Raw genomic sequence first — 13155 nt, 5'->3', positions numbered from 1 at the left:
AGTTCATATACACCTGAGAAGACATCTAATCCACCAAAGTGCTTAAAGTGATCATCCAAGACAATTAATCATAAGATTAGAGAGTGATTAGTACTTATAGGCCTAGAGAGTGTGTTGCTAGGTGATTGCTACCTAGAGAGTGGATCAAGGAGTGGTCCAAGCTTGTACCTCTTGCTACGCCGGCGCCTTGGTGTCTTGGTGACTCGTCGGCAACTTGAGCCAGAGTTACTCAAGCTTGTTGACCCTCCAACTTGGTGTGGAGCATCGATAAGAAGAATGTACAGGGACGTGGAGACCCTTATCTTGGTGGCTCAAGCTCTGAAGTGATCACGACGATGAGGAACTGGAAGTGAGGCTAGTGGTGAGACCTTGCCTTGGTGGCATGGTGGCTCATCCGGGTAGAGGCCTTGTCTTTGTGACTTGGTGGTTCAAGAGTCGTGACTGGGTGCTGACCGAGAGCATATCCTTTGTGGCGCTCCAACATGAACTAGGGGTGGCAATCATGCCATCGATACCACGAGAAAAATCCTTGTGACGAGTTTACTCTCTCTACCTTATTTACATTTTCGTATTTACTTAATTGCAATTTACCTTCTTAGATAGGTTATAAGTGCTTTAATTGGTAGAGTAGACACACTAAATAAACCTAGAGAATATTTAGATAGAAATTGATATAGGTTTATCTTATGTTATTTTTGGAGCTAAAATAGTTTTCAGTGTCCTAATTCACCCCCCTCTTAGGATGTCACCGATCCCTATAAGTGGTATCAGAGTTAGGGCTCACATCTAGCTCTTCCAATTGTGCTAGAGCTTTACACCTTTCAAAAGGTTTCGCCAATTCAAGTGGCTTTGAGCCTTAGTCTTATTATGATTAGTTAGGCTTCACTGCCTAGTGAGTTGCGATGTTTGGGATTTGGGATGGAATCCTATAGTGCTCTAATTTTGTAAGGCACAAATTTTTCGTGTTGGAAAATTCTAATATCTTGTTATTTGCAAGCTAGAAGCTTAGATGTTTGGAGAGTCACCAAGGAAGGGATGAAACCTCGCATCACCAACAAGGAGAGGCAATTAGATGCATTGGTAAAGAGTATTCTTTTATCATCTATATGTGTTGATGTATTTAACTGTGTTTATTTTCTCACCAATGCACTTGATATTTGGACTAGTCTCATTGAAATACATGAAGGCACAAAGGGTATGCGCAATAAGAAATATCATATGCTTGTTACTAAGCTTAATGGTATCAAGCAACTACCCCATGAAAGTGTTAATAACAGTACTCATGTTTGAATATTCTTGTCAACGAGATCAATGGGTTAGGTTTGATGCCAATTGAAGATGATCAAGTAGTGAGAAAAATACTTCAAGCTCTTTTTTCGAAGTACAAGTTAATCGTCTCCATCATCTACTACAACAATAACATCAAGAACATGACTCCAAGTCAAGTGCTCGGCAAGATAACCGCCAATGAGATGATAATGAATATGGGGGTGAAAGCTTCTTCCTCATCCGACGCAAAGAACGTTGCTCTCACAAGCAAGCAAGCTCAATGTTAACACATGAAGACAAGGATGAGGAGACAAGAGAAAGAGTCAAGCTCAAGTGAAGACGATGAAGATGAAAATGATTATGATGAAGATGAGCAAAGCACCTCAAGCGATGAAGAGATGGATCCCGAAGTTGCTAAGCTTATCTCACAAGTGGAGAAGAACATCAAGAAAATCAATGCCAAGATTGATCACCCAATCTCCATGAAGGACTTGGTTAAAACAATTGATCATATCAAGAAAGAGAAGAAAAAGACCAAGAACAAGAGGGAGACAAGGGAAAGATCCAAGGCATTGGCAAGCATAGGAAGATGAGTGAGCGACGATGAAGAGTCAAGCTCAAGTGATGAAAGTTTCACCATCCTCCCATCCAAGAAAAGCTCTTCCTCAAAATCATCATCACACAAGTCATCATTGTTCAAGTTATCTCACAAGTGCCTTATGGTAAAGGTATGGATAGTGATGTAAGTGATGATGAATCCGATGAGAATTCTTCTTCCTATGATGAACTCCTTAATTTGATCAATGAGCAACAAAAAACCCTTAAGAAATAATCTAAAGAGCTTAAGAAATTCAATGTACTTAATGACATTAATTTGCTAAACAAGGAGCATAAAGAGCTTAAGAAATTCAATGTACTTAATGACATCAATTTGCTAAACAAGGAGCATGAAGAGCTTAAAACTAAATTGGAGTGCATTGAATCTCAAACTAAGGTCTCTTTGAAGCAATCTACCTCTCTACTTAATTATAATCATAAGGTAGATGTTTCTACTTCTTGCAATGACTTAATTGATATATCATGCTTACCCCTTTGCAACGAGAAATGCATTGAGAATGTTTTTTAGAACCAACTAATGACCTCATTGCACAAGAGAATGATGAGCTCAAGTAAGAATTAGAGAAGCTTAAGAAGGATTTGACGAGATTGAAGGGCAAATGATATGTCCAAGCTCCTCAAAATAACTGTGCTTTGATGGTGAAGAAGCTTGCGGAGGGATCCACCGTGACATACTTCAAATGCCACCAAGAAGGCTATAAGTCCTTCCAATGCAACCAAACGAATAAGGAGACCAAGGAGAAGAAGAAGATGACGAATCTCTCTAACAAAACCTCCAACCTCTACACCAAGCCCAACTACAAGAACAAGATAAAGAGCAAATACTATTTTCCTTTTTCTTGAGTAAATGCTCAAGAAAAAGGAAAATAGTAAGGTGGTTGCACACATAATTTGGAAGAAGGATCGAAGGTGGAACCAACCCATTTGGATGCCCAAAAAGTCATCACCAACATGAAAGGGCCCTAATCGGTTTAGGTTCCAAAGAAGATTTGAAGCCCCAAAGCAACTATGGGGATTTGAAGACTTGGCTCACAAGATGATGTAAAAGTTAAAACAAAGAAGCCAAGTATACAAGATTGGGCGCATTGAGCAAGATCATGAACATCATATACCCAAATTCCCATCCAAAGGCAAAAAAGGTAATGAAGCTAGATGCAAAATCCTTTCATTTGACATAGCTCTTTTTACCTCATCTTGGATTGCATGTGCTTATTTTAATTTATTGCAATGCCTAGTGTAAGTCTCATATGGTAGGTTGCTTGTGTTTCTCTCTTATACATGAGCAACCTACATGGTTTATTAGTGGTGGGTTTCTTTTATGGCATTAGTTTTATAATTGATATCCTTTATATGCCGTGATTGTATAGGATAAATCCTCATTGTTATCAATAACAAGTACATATATCTCACAAGTATTTAATACTTGTATGCACACTTTTAGGGGGAGTATATCCTATATGTTGTGATTTTGAGACTAACATGTATTGCTAGTGATATCTTCTGTAGTCTCATGGAGCAATCAACATGTCCCTAAAGGTATGCAATGCTCAAATGCTTCAGTTGCTATCATCATCAAATCTTTGTTCATTTAAGCTACCTCTATGCATAATATAGCTTACATTTCCTATCTTGACATACTGTTTAGTTGTGCATATATTTTATTCTCATCATATGTATGCATACATATAGGGGGAGTTTAGACTATATTATATGAGTTTCATAAATTGCGATCAATGTGCTTTCATAGCTTACAATTGGTATCATTCATTTGTAGTGATATCCATTTAATTGGTGTACTTTCAATTGGATTATGATTTGTGAAGCTCTCTCCCATGTGCTCTAATGTTTTCTCTTTGAGTTCAACATGTGCATATAGTCCTTTTTTGGGGATTGTTGACAAAGGGGGAGAATTTAGATGACCAAAGCAAGAAGCAAGTAACAAGGTACGGGAGATTGTAGCAAAAAGTAAGAGGGTCTAGGAATGCCGAAGTTGTGAAAGGGAGAAAAGAAGAAGATGCTAGAAGCAACATAAGGCGTCTAGATCGACAAAAGAGAAGCTCTTGTATAGGTCAATCAAGGGAGATAGTGGTATTGGAGAAAGGGGAGCCACAACAAAGGGGGACTAATTGGTAAAAACATTTATCTAAGCAATATAGTAAGACTTTGTAATCATTTATGATCTTTACATTTGGTATCATTTGTTATTTTCTATTTTCTTTGGTTGTGTTGTCATCAATCACCAAAAAGGGGGAGATTGTAGGGAAAATGGCCTTATTAGGACCATGTTTATGATTTTGGTGATTAATGACAACATAGTCAATGGGACTAAAATGTTTGCCTAAAATATATGTTAGTAGGTCGAATGGATGCAATACATGAAGAAGCCACCGAAGCAGGGATAAAGTTTGGTTGAATTGGAGAAGTCCCAGGAGTTTTGTTCTCACCATATGGTCTGGTGTTAAATGCGATGAACACACCGGACAATAAATAGTGCATACAGACAGAGGCAGTTTTGCCTCACTAGATGGTCCGGTGTCAAATGGGCAGAAGCATCGAAGCAATTCTAGCAGAGGCAGTTTCAAGAGTTGAAGTTGAAGATCAACTGATCGGATGATCCGGTGTTCATCAAGTAATACACATCAGAGCATTTGGTTCTGGGCAGAAGATGTTGAAGGCATCATATATCTGGTGACGAAGCAAGAGTACAGCGAACAAATACACCGGACAATGAAAAATACAAAGAGGCAGGCGAAGCTTAAGCTATCAGATGGTTCGGTGATGAAGTTATGTGTACACCTGAGCATATTTTCCAGAGAGAGTTGCATTTTGCTCGGATGGCTGAGTATTGCTCACCGGATAGTCCGGTGATGAATTGATAAGCACCAGAGAAATTTACGTAGAGAAGATGTTGGCTCGAATGGCTAAGGTATACTCACTGGAATGTCCGGTGATGATGTTACAGTAGACACCGAAGTATCCGGTGTTCACAGTGGCTTGAGTGGAGTTCCAATGGCTAGTTTATTAGAGTGTACTCACTGGATATTCCGGTGTTAGTACTACTGTTTTTACGGATCATCAGGTGCTAACAACTTTTTAGAGCCGTTGGGTTAACAGCTAGTGCGTGGGTTTGAGGCTATAAATACACCTCGACTCAGTCATTTAATGTTATGGTGTGCAGCTCGAGTCTTGAGAAGTTCATATACACCTGAGAAGATATCCAAGCCATCAAAGTGCATAAAGTGATCATCCAAAGTAATTAAGCACAAGATTAGAGAGCAATTAGTACTTATAGGCCTAGAGATTGTGTTGATAGGCGATTGCTGCTTAGAGAGTGGATCAAGGAGTGATCCAAGCTTGTACCTCTTGATACGTTGGTGCCTTGAAGTCTTGGTGACTCGCCAACAACTTGAGCCAGAGTTGCTCAAGCTTGTTGACCCTCCGACTTGATGTGGAGCGTCAATGAGAAGTGTGTACGGGGACGTGGAGACTCTTACCTTGGTGGCTTGCTTCAAAGTGATCATAGTGGCAAGGAACTGGAAGAGAGGCTAGTGGTGAGACCATGCCTTGGTGGCTCATCCGGGTGGAGGCCTTATCTTTGTGACTTGGTGGCTCAAGAGCTGTGACCAGGTGCCAACCAGGAGCCTATCCTTTGTGGGGCTCCAATGTGGACTAGGGGTGGTATTTATTCCATCGAAACCACGAGAAAAAAATCCTTGTGCCAAGTTTGCTCTCTCTACCTTATTTACGTTTCCGCATTTACTTATTTGCAATTTACCTTTTAGATAGGTTGCAAGTGCTTTGATCGGTAGATAGACACACTAGATAAACCTAGAGCCTATTTAGATAGAAATTGATGTAGGTCTATCTTATATTATTTTTAGAGCTGAAATAGTTCTAAGTGTCCTAATTGACCCCCCTCTTAGAACGTAACTGATCCCTATAGCGGTGGCACGGGCCATGGGAATCCATGCAACGGCTACGGCCTTCGGCCGCACAGGCCATGATGGCGGCACGGCTATGGCTGTGCATGCATCGGCCAAGTAGAGAGCAGCAGGGCACAAGGAGGGACATCGCTCATCAATGTAGGGAGGGCTAGCGGACGGTGACGGGGATGAGGATGGCGGTGCACTAGGGACAGGGACGACGAGGAGGCAGCGTCAGCAAGAGGGACAAAGACGGGGATGGTGGGGCTCAGGGGACGGTGATAGGGATGAGGATGACAAGGCTCTAGGAATAGCGGTGTTGGAGAGATAGTGGGGCTCTGAGGACAGCAGCGTCGGGGAGGTAGTGGAATCGGCAGACGTGCATGGGATTTAGAGGCTGCAGCTAAGTGCTCATATATATAGGGATCGAGTATCAGTGCCAGCTATGGTATACAACCGACACTAATACTAGCATCAATGTCGGTTGCATAACCTAGTCGTCACTGATGCATGAACTATCCGTGTCGGTTGTAAGAATAAGACAACACTAATACTTGAAGAATTAGTGCCGGTTGTAAAACCTAGCCGGCCCTGATACTTGTAGTATCAGTGCCGGTTGTTCATTGAGCCAACACTGTTATTGTTTTTTTTAATTTGCTTCACGTCAGAATATTTTCTGAACACCGGAGATCTGGCATGCATAGAATCCAAACGCTGGAACTCTGATGTTAGAAAATTTTCGACGCCGAACCATCTTGTCTGTACACCAGAGAAAAATTTTCAAAGCATCCAGAATAGCATATCAGTCTCGACTGTGGCATATAACCGGCATTGATATTAGGAATATTAGTGTTGGTTGTTTACTAAAGTCGGCACTGATGCTGGACTATCAGTGCCGATTTTTGCCTTTAAGCGGCACTAATATTGTTTTCCTTTTTTTGACAAAACTATATATCATTTTTTCCAAGAAATAATGTTTTGTATATTTTGATTTATAATTTATTATATATTAGGTAATTTATTTTATATTGGGTTTATAATTTGTGCAGTACATCATTGTTACATATTGTAATGTATATGTTCAATAAAAATTAAAGCTTTTTATAAAATAGAAATTAAGGTATATTCTTAGTAGATATGAATTAGATCTATAACTATCATACAATAGCTTTATTTGTACTAATTAAAGAATAACTAATAGCTGTAAACTTTTTACTTAATACAAAATAAAACATATTCTTAATTAATACATGTCCTTGATACAAATTACAGCGAATCCTGAATTAATTATTACATCACACCTACTTTCATTTAACAATTATAGCTTTGTTATGATTGTGGCATATGTATGTAGGTTCCTCAGTGCCATCAATGAGAGGCATGTTGACATTCGCTCTAAAAGGAGGTAGGTCGTAGAATTTATTGTAGTCTTCCTTGTCGACAACATCCTCAATATCGACAATCTTTCTTTTTTCTTGAAGAACCACATGGCGTTCCTTCTTGTTAACTTGGTTTGTGTCCTTTACATAGAAGACTTGAGTAACATCTTTGGAAACCACGAATGGTTCTTCTATGTATCTAACGAGTTTGAGGTTGACGGTAGTCATACCATACTTGTAGGTATTCACTCCACCTGAGAGTCTGACCCATTGGCACCGGAATAGGGGGAATAGGGGGATCTTCAACTTTTCTCCATATTGAAGCTCCCAAATCTCCACTATGAATCTATTGGAGCAAGAGTTCGTCTTGCCCTAGCAAGTACAGTGAGAGTTTCTTCTAAGGAGGAGACTCAAGCTTGGAGACGAAGTTTGGGAAAAGGAACACCACTAATGTATTGATTGTGAAGATATAGACTGGGCTACGGGGGAGTATCACAAGAAAACTCTGCGATTATGTTGCTCCGTGCTATGTTGAGCGTGTCCTCTTTTTTCCTCCTCCTTCCAAGTGACCACGACCCCTATTTATAAGGCAGTACATAGCTTAGTGTACAAATTATCACGATGTACAAATATCTAAGGACCTGGCTGAATTACTTGGTCTTATCCTGGATAACTACCTTTTACCCTACATAAAAGATAAATATCTACCATGGTAACTATGTTGGTGCTTGCCCCCTGAGGGGTGAGCCGGCTGCCAGTTACGGCCCGGCGTGCTCTGCTGGGGGTGTCAGGACGACATGCATCATGTTGGGGTGTTAGGATAAGCACCACTTGCATCAGCCTTTATCACCTGTCACCTCGCGTCTGGTCGGCGACAGAGAGAGGGGTGTCCTTTCTTCTCTGATATTATCTCCAGAGGCCGGTCGAGCCTTTAGGCTTCGGAAGGCCACATGGGCATCAAAGGGGCGGCCCGAAGGGGTCTGCAGCCGCTCGGGATAAGGCCTCCTGTTGCGTTCAGAGGTCAAAGGCTCTAGGGGTAGTTGCTGTAGCTCCAAGTATTCGGAAGGCCACGTATGAGCCAGAGAGGTGGTTTGATGGGACTTGTAGCCTCCAGGGATGGGGCCTCCTGCCGAGTCTAGAGGCCAAAGGTTCTAGAGGGACCTTTGATAGTGACTGTGAACTATTATCAGCTGGTCTATTTTCCCCCAACAGTAACCCCACATTCTCTGGTCTTGACATTTGGAGGGGTCAGAGGATGTAGAGGAAAACCCACTCCAACTTGGGTTTGTCACAAGAATGCCTGAAGGCCATTCCTTGTCTCTGAGGAGTTTTTCAGCGGGAACTGCAGGTGTTGATGGTGAAGCTCAATGCTGACGGTGCATTGGTGATGGCGGCACATCCCAGGGTTATGCTGAGGTCAGAGGTGCAGCTAGCATCGAAGTCAGAGTGGAAGACCGAAGACATCCAGCAAAGGAGGTATGTTTCGAAGCCTGTTGGAGTTGGAGTATATAGTATCGGGACTCGAGGCTGGAGAGGTGTCGGTGGAGGTGATGCACTTTGGGGTCCGTGCTGAGGCCAATTTAGATTCTTTGGGCTATTTTGGTGATGGATCTTCCTGCCATTTGAGTTTGTCAGTGTGGGGGATCACGCTTGTGGGATCAAGGAATCCCCATATTGGCCCGTTTGAGGACGGTAGGATGGGATGTGTCACTGGTGCGTTTCTGACTGGATAATGTGTGGGTTCATCTGGAGTCTTGTGCCCACGCCCCTGGCAGGCGCCGAAAGGGGTCTAGGTCAATAATGTGATGGGACATTCGTACGAGAAAATGAGGCGTTGCCGTGGGATGTTGCCATGTGTCAGTGTAGGATAACCGGGATATTGCCACGGGCCTCCAGGGATTAATGAGGGATGACATGGAGCGATGCCGAGTTGGTTTCGCTTCTCTTCCTGGGCGGACATGGCTGCTTGACCTGGGTATAAAGCGGGGGTCATCCGGCTGGCTCTATCATCGCCCTACGAGCGAACACTTAACTTGTCTTTGAACATGGCATCGTCTTCCTCCTCATCCTCTTCAAAAACATCGACGATCTCGACTGCTTCTATTGGGGCTGGGCTATTTCGGCTGCCAGTGGCCATCCAGCTTTCGTTCCTGCAGGGCGAACTGCTGCCTATTGCCCCTACCCAACCTTCAGATCGGGAGACCATACCTGTCGAGATCATCGATATTTCCGATGACGATGTGGGGATCAACTGGGATCTCCTACGCAATGAGACTGACGAGGAGGAGTGGACTTCGGTAGCGAGGGCTGGGAAGAAGTAGGAGGAGGACCCAATGGTGGCTCCTTCGGTTTCTTCCTCATTTTCTGACAGCTTGGGAGTTGACTACTGCATCAGCTTCTGTGGCGGTAGGCTACGGATGATGTGTATACGCTGCTCCATGTGTGGCCCCTGCCAGGATCCATAGGAGGCGAATGTGGCTTTCGGGGGTGCTTCGTGGACAACCCTGTTCTGCCATCCAACTATGGCCCGCAGGTCATAGTTGTCCTTTGCCACCTTGCTCTCTTTCTCCCCCTGGTTTGCTCTCTCACGGTTTGCCTCCCCTCCAGTGGCCTTTGTACTGTTTACTTCTTTGTACGCGTCCTCCGGATGCATGATTTGTTTAATAATATAATTTGGACCCTTGGGGGCGATTGTATCTCTTTTTGGGCCGAAGTGTGAGGGGGTCCATTGAGTAGAGGACCGTGTGTCTGTGTGCCTTCATGCCTTCGAGCTGCTTCACTTCGTCCCCTTTGTAAGCGATGGCCAACTTTTTGAACGACTGACGTGCCGAGCCTTCGTATAGATCATCGCCGGTTTCATTCCTTCCGGGGGATAGGTGGCCTCGGGAATCTGGCGATGGTAGATACGCAGAGTAACTAAGGAGGTCTAGGTGAAGCGGTGGCGACCTCGTTGTTTTTGGTTATCGCGTGCTCCTCGGGCTCGGTGCTAGTAGGGCCTTCTTCCAAATTTGTTCCAGATTTCCAACCTAGCGAAGCCCATCTAGAACCTTGGGAGACAAGGTACAGAGGTGGTCTTCGACCCTTTTAGTCATTGCCTGGCTCCAGAGGTAATTCGCCCAAGACCTGGAGACAGTGTGTTGGAGGCGGAGCTAAAGGCCAGTCGGGAGAGGTGGTCCTCAACCCCCTCGGCCCTTAGCTGCTGCTTGGCTCCGGAGGTATTCTGCCCAGAGCCTGACTATGGCATGTCAGAGGCAAAGCCGAAGGCTAGATATGAGAGGTGGTCATGAACCCCCTTGGCCCTTAGCCACGGCCCGGCTCTGAAGGTAATCCGCCCAGAGCCTACGATGGTGTGTTGGAGGCGACGACGAAGGTCAGTCGGGAGAGGTGGTCCTCGACCCCCTCGGCCCTTAGCCGCTGCTCGGCTCCGGAGGTAATCCACCAGGAGCCTGGCGACGGCATGTCAGAGGCGAAGCCAAAGGCCAAACGAGAGAGGTGGTCCTCGACCTCCTCAGCCCTTAACCGCGGCCTGGCTCTGGAGGTAATCCTCCCGGAGCCTAGCGACGACGTGCCGGAGGCAAAGCCGAAGGCCACACGGGAGATGTGGTCCTCGACCCCCTCGGCCCTTAGCCGCTGCCCGGCTTCGGAGGTTATCCCCCCGGAGCCTGGCGACGGCGTGTCGGAGGCAAAGCCGAAGGCCGGATGGGAGAGGTGATCCTCGACCCCCTTGACCCTTAGCCGCTACCTGGCTCCTGCAACAATCAGCTGGGGATGCATACTGTTACCATATGTGTCCGAGTCATGCGGGCCATACCTCTCCGGTCTATTGGCTGTGCCTGTCGGGGGCTAGTGGGCTTCGCATCCCTCTGGCACGGAGGCGTTTACCTTCAAGATGTCGCAGGATTTTGTCCGCTAGGTTTTTTGGAACCTCTCCATCTGGTGGATGTTTTGTGAGACTATTTGGTGGAGGTTTTTGTAAGACGCTCTGCCTCGCAGAGGTTTTTGGAAGTCTCTCCATTTTTGTAAAAGCTTTTGCAAGACTGTTTTGTGGAGGGTCTTGTAAGACGCTCCACCTCGCAGAGGTTTTCGGAAGTCTCTCCATTTTTGCCAGAGCTTTTGCAAGACTGTTTGGCGGAGGTTTTTGTAAGGCGCTTCGTCTCGCGGAGTTTTTTGGAACTCTCTCCGCTTTTGCCGGAGCTTTTGCAGGACTGTTTGGCGGAGTTTTTTTTAAGATGCTCCACCTCGTGCAAGTTTTCGGAAGTCTCTCCATTTTTGCTGGAGCTTTGGTAGGACTCTCCGCTTTTGTTGGAGGTTTGGTAGGACTCTCCGTTTTTGCCAGAGGTTTTGTAAAGGGCTCTCCGTTTATGTTGGAGATTTTGTACTCCTTTGTAAGACTCTCCGTTTTTGCCAGAGGTTTTGTATCCTTTTGCAAGACTCTCCGTTTTTGCCGAAGGTTTTGTATCCTTTTGTAAGACTCTCCGTTTTTGTCAGAGGTTTTGTATCCTTTTGTAAGACTCTCTATTTTTGTCAGAGGTTTTGTATCCTTTTGTAAGACTCTCCGTTTTTGCCGGAGATTTTGTATCCCTTTCGGCATGTATTAATGCCAAAGGCTCTACACACTATCGGGGCTACGCAATACCTTCCAGGAAACCTTGACAGCCTTGCCTTCCAGGTGACCTAGGAACACCACGAATGTATTGGTTGTAAAGATATAGACTGGGCTAAGGGGGAGTATCACAGGAAAAACTCTGCGACTATGCTCCTCCGTGTTATGTTGAGCGTGTCCTCTTTTTTCCTCCTTCCAGGTGACCACGACCCCCTATTTCTAAGGCAGTACATAGCTTAGTGTACAAGTTATAACGATGTACAAATATCTAGGATCTGGCCGAATTACTGGGCCTTATCCTGAATAACTATCTTTTACCCTACATAGAAGATAAATATCTACCGATAACTATGTTGGTTCTTGCCCCCTGAGCGGTGAGCTGGCTGCCAATTACGTCCCGACGCCGCTCTGCCGGGGGTGTCAGGATAAGCACCACTTGCACAAGCCTTTATCACCCGTCACCTCACGTCAGGTCGGCAGCAAAGAAGGGGTGTCCTTTTTTCCCCGATATTATCTCCAGAGGCTGGTCAAGCCTTTAGGCTTCAGAAGGCCGCATGGGTATCGGAGGGGTGGCCCGAAGGGGTCCGCAGCCCTCGGGAATAAGGCCTCCTGTTGAGTTCGCAGGCCGAAGGCCCTGGGGTAATTGTTGTAGCTCCGAGTCTTTGTAAGGACACATATAAGCCGGAGAGGTCGTCTGAAGGGACTTGCAGCATCCGGGGATGGGGCCTCCTGCAGAGTCTGGAGGCCAAAAGCTCTGGAGGGACCTTTGATAGCGACCGCAAATTATTATCCTCAGGTTGGTCTATTTTCCCCTAATAGAATCTATAGTAGGTCTCCCTGTTGCCAATACGGTCATAGGCATCAATACTATCGAGGCTGGTCTAAGGAGACTGACCAATCTCATCTATGTGCTAAGCCAAGGAATTAATCCTAACACATAGTGACTTCATTAATGATAATTATTATGATATCTTTCATCAAATAGTCTTAGAAAAGACCTTTAAAGGTCAAAGAACCAAATAACTACAGTGGATCCTAAGTGTAGTCTTCATCTTCATTAATAACTCCATAGGAAAATTCGACGAAGAACACCTCCCTAAAATGCATCTTCCATGAGGTCTTCGAATTCTTTCCCAACAGAGTGTTTGGTTATAGCAAATGTGAGCACATGTCATACCCAGCAAATTGTGAAGGAATAATATGCCTATGAAGGCTATAACAACGATAAGGCTAATATGGCTCTTTTGAAGAAAAGACCATTGTGAGGAACGGTGACGTCCTAAGAGGGGGTGAATTAGGAAACTTAGAAACATAAAATAAATTAGCTTGAAAAACTTCATAAGATAAACCTATATTAATTTCT

The sequence above is a fragment of the Phragmites australis genome, chromosome 8 (genome assembly GCF_958298935.1).
Source record: "Phragmites australis chromosome 8, lpPhrAust1.1, whole genome shotgun sequence".
Classification (NCBI taxonomy): Eukaryota; Viridiplantae; Streptophyta; class Magnoliopsida; order Poales; family Poaceae; genus Phragmites; species Phragmites australis.
Note: the sequence above shows the minus strand (reverse complement) of the source record.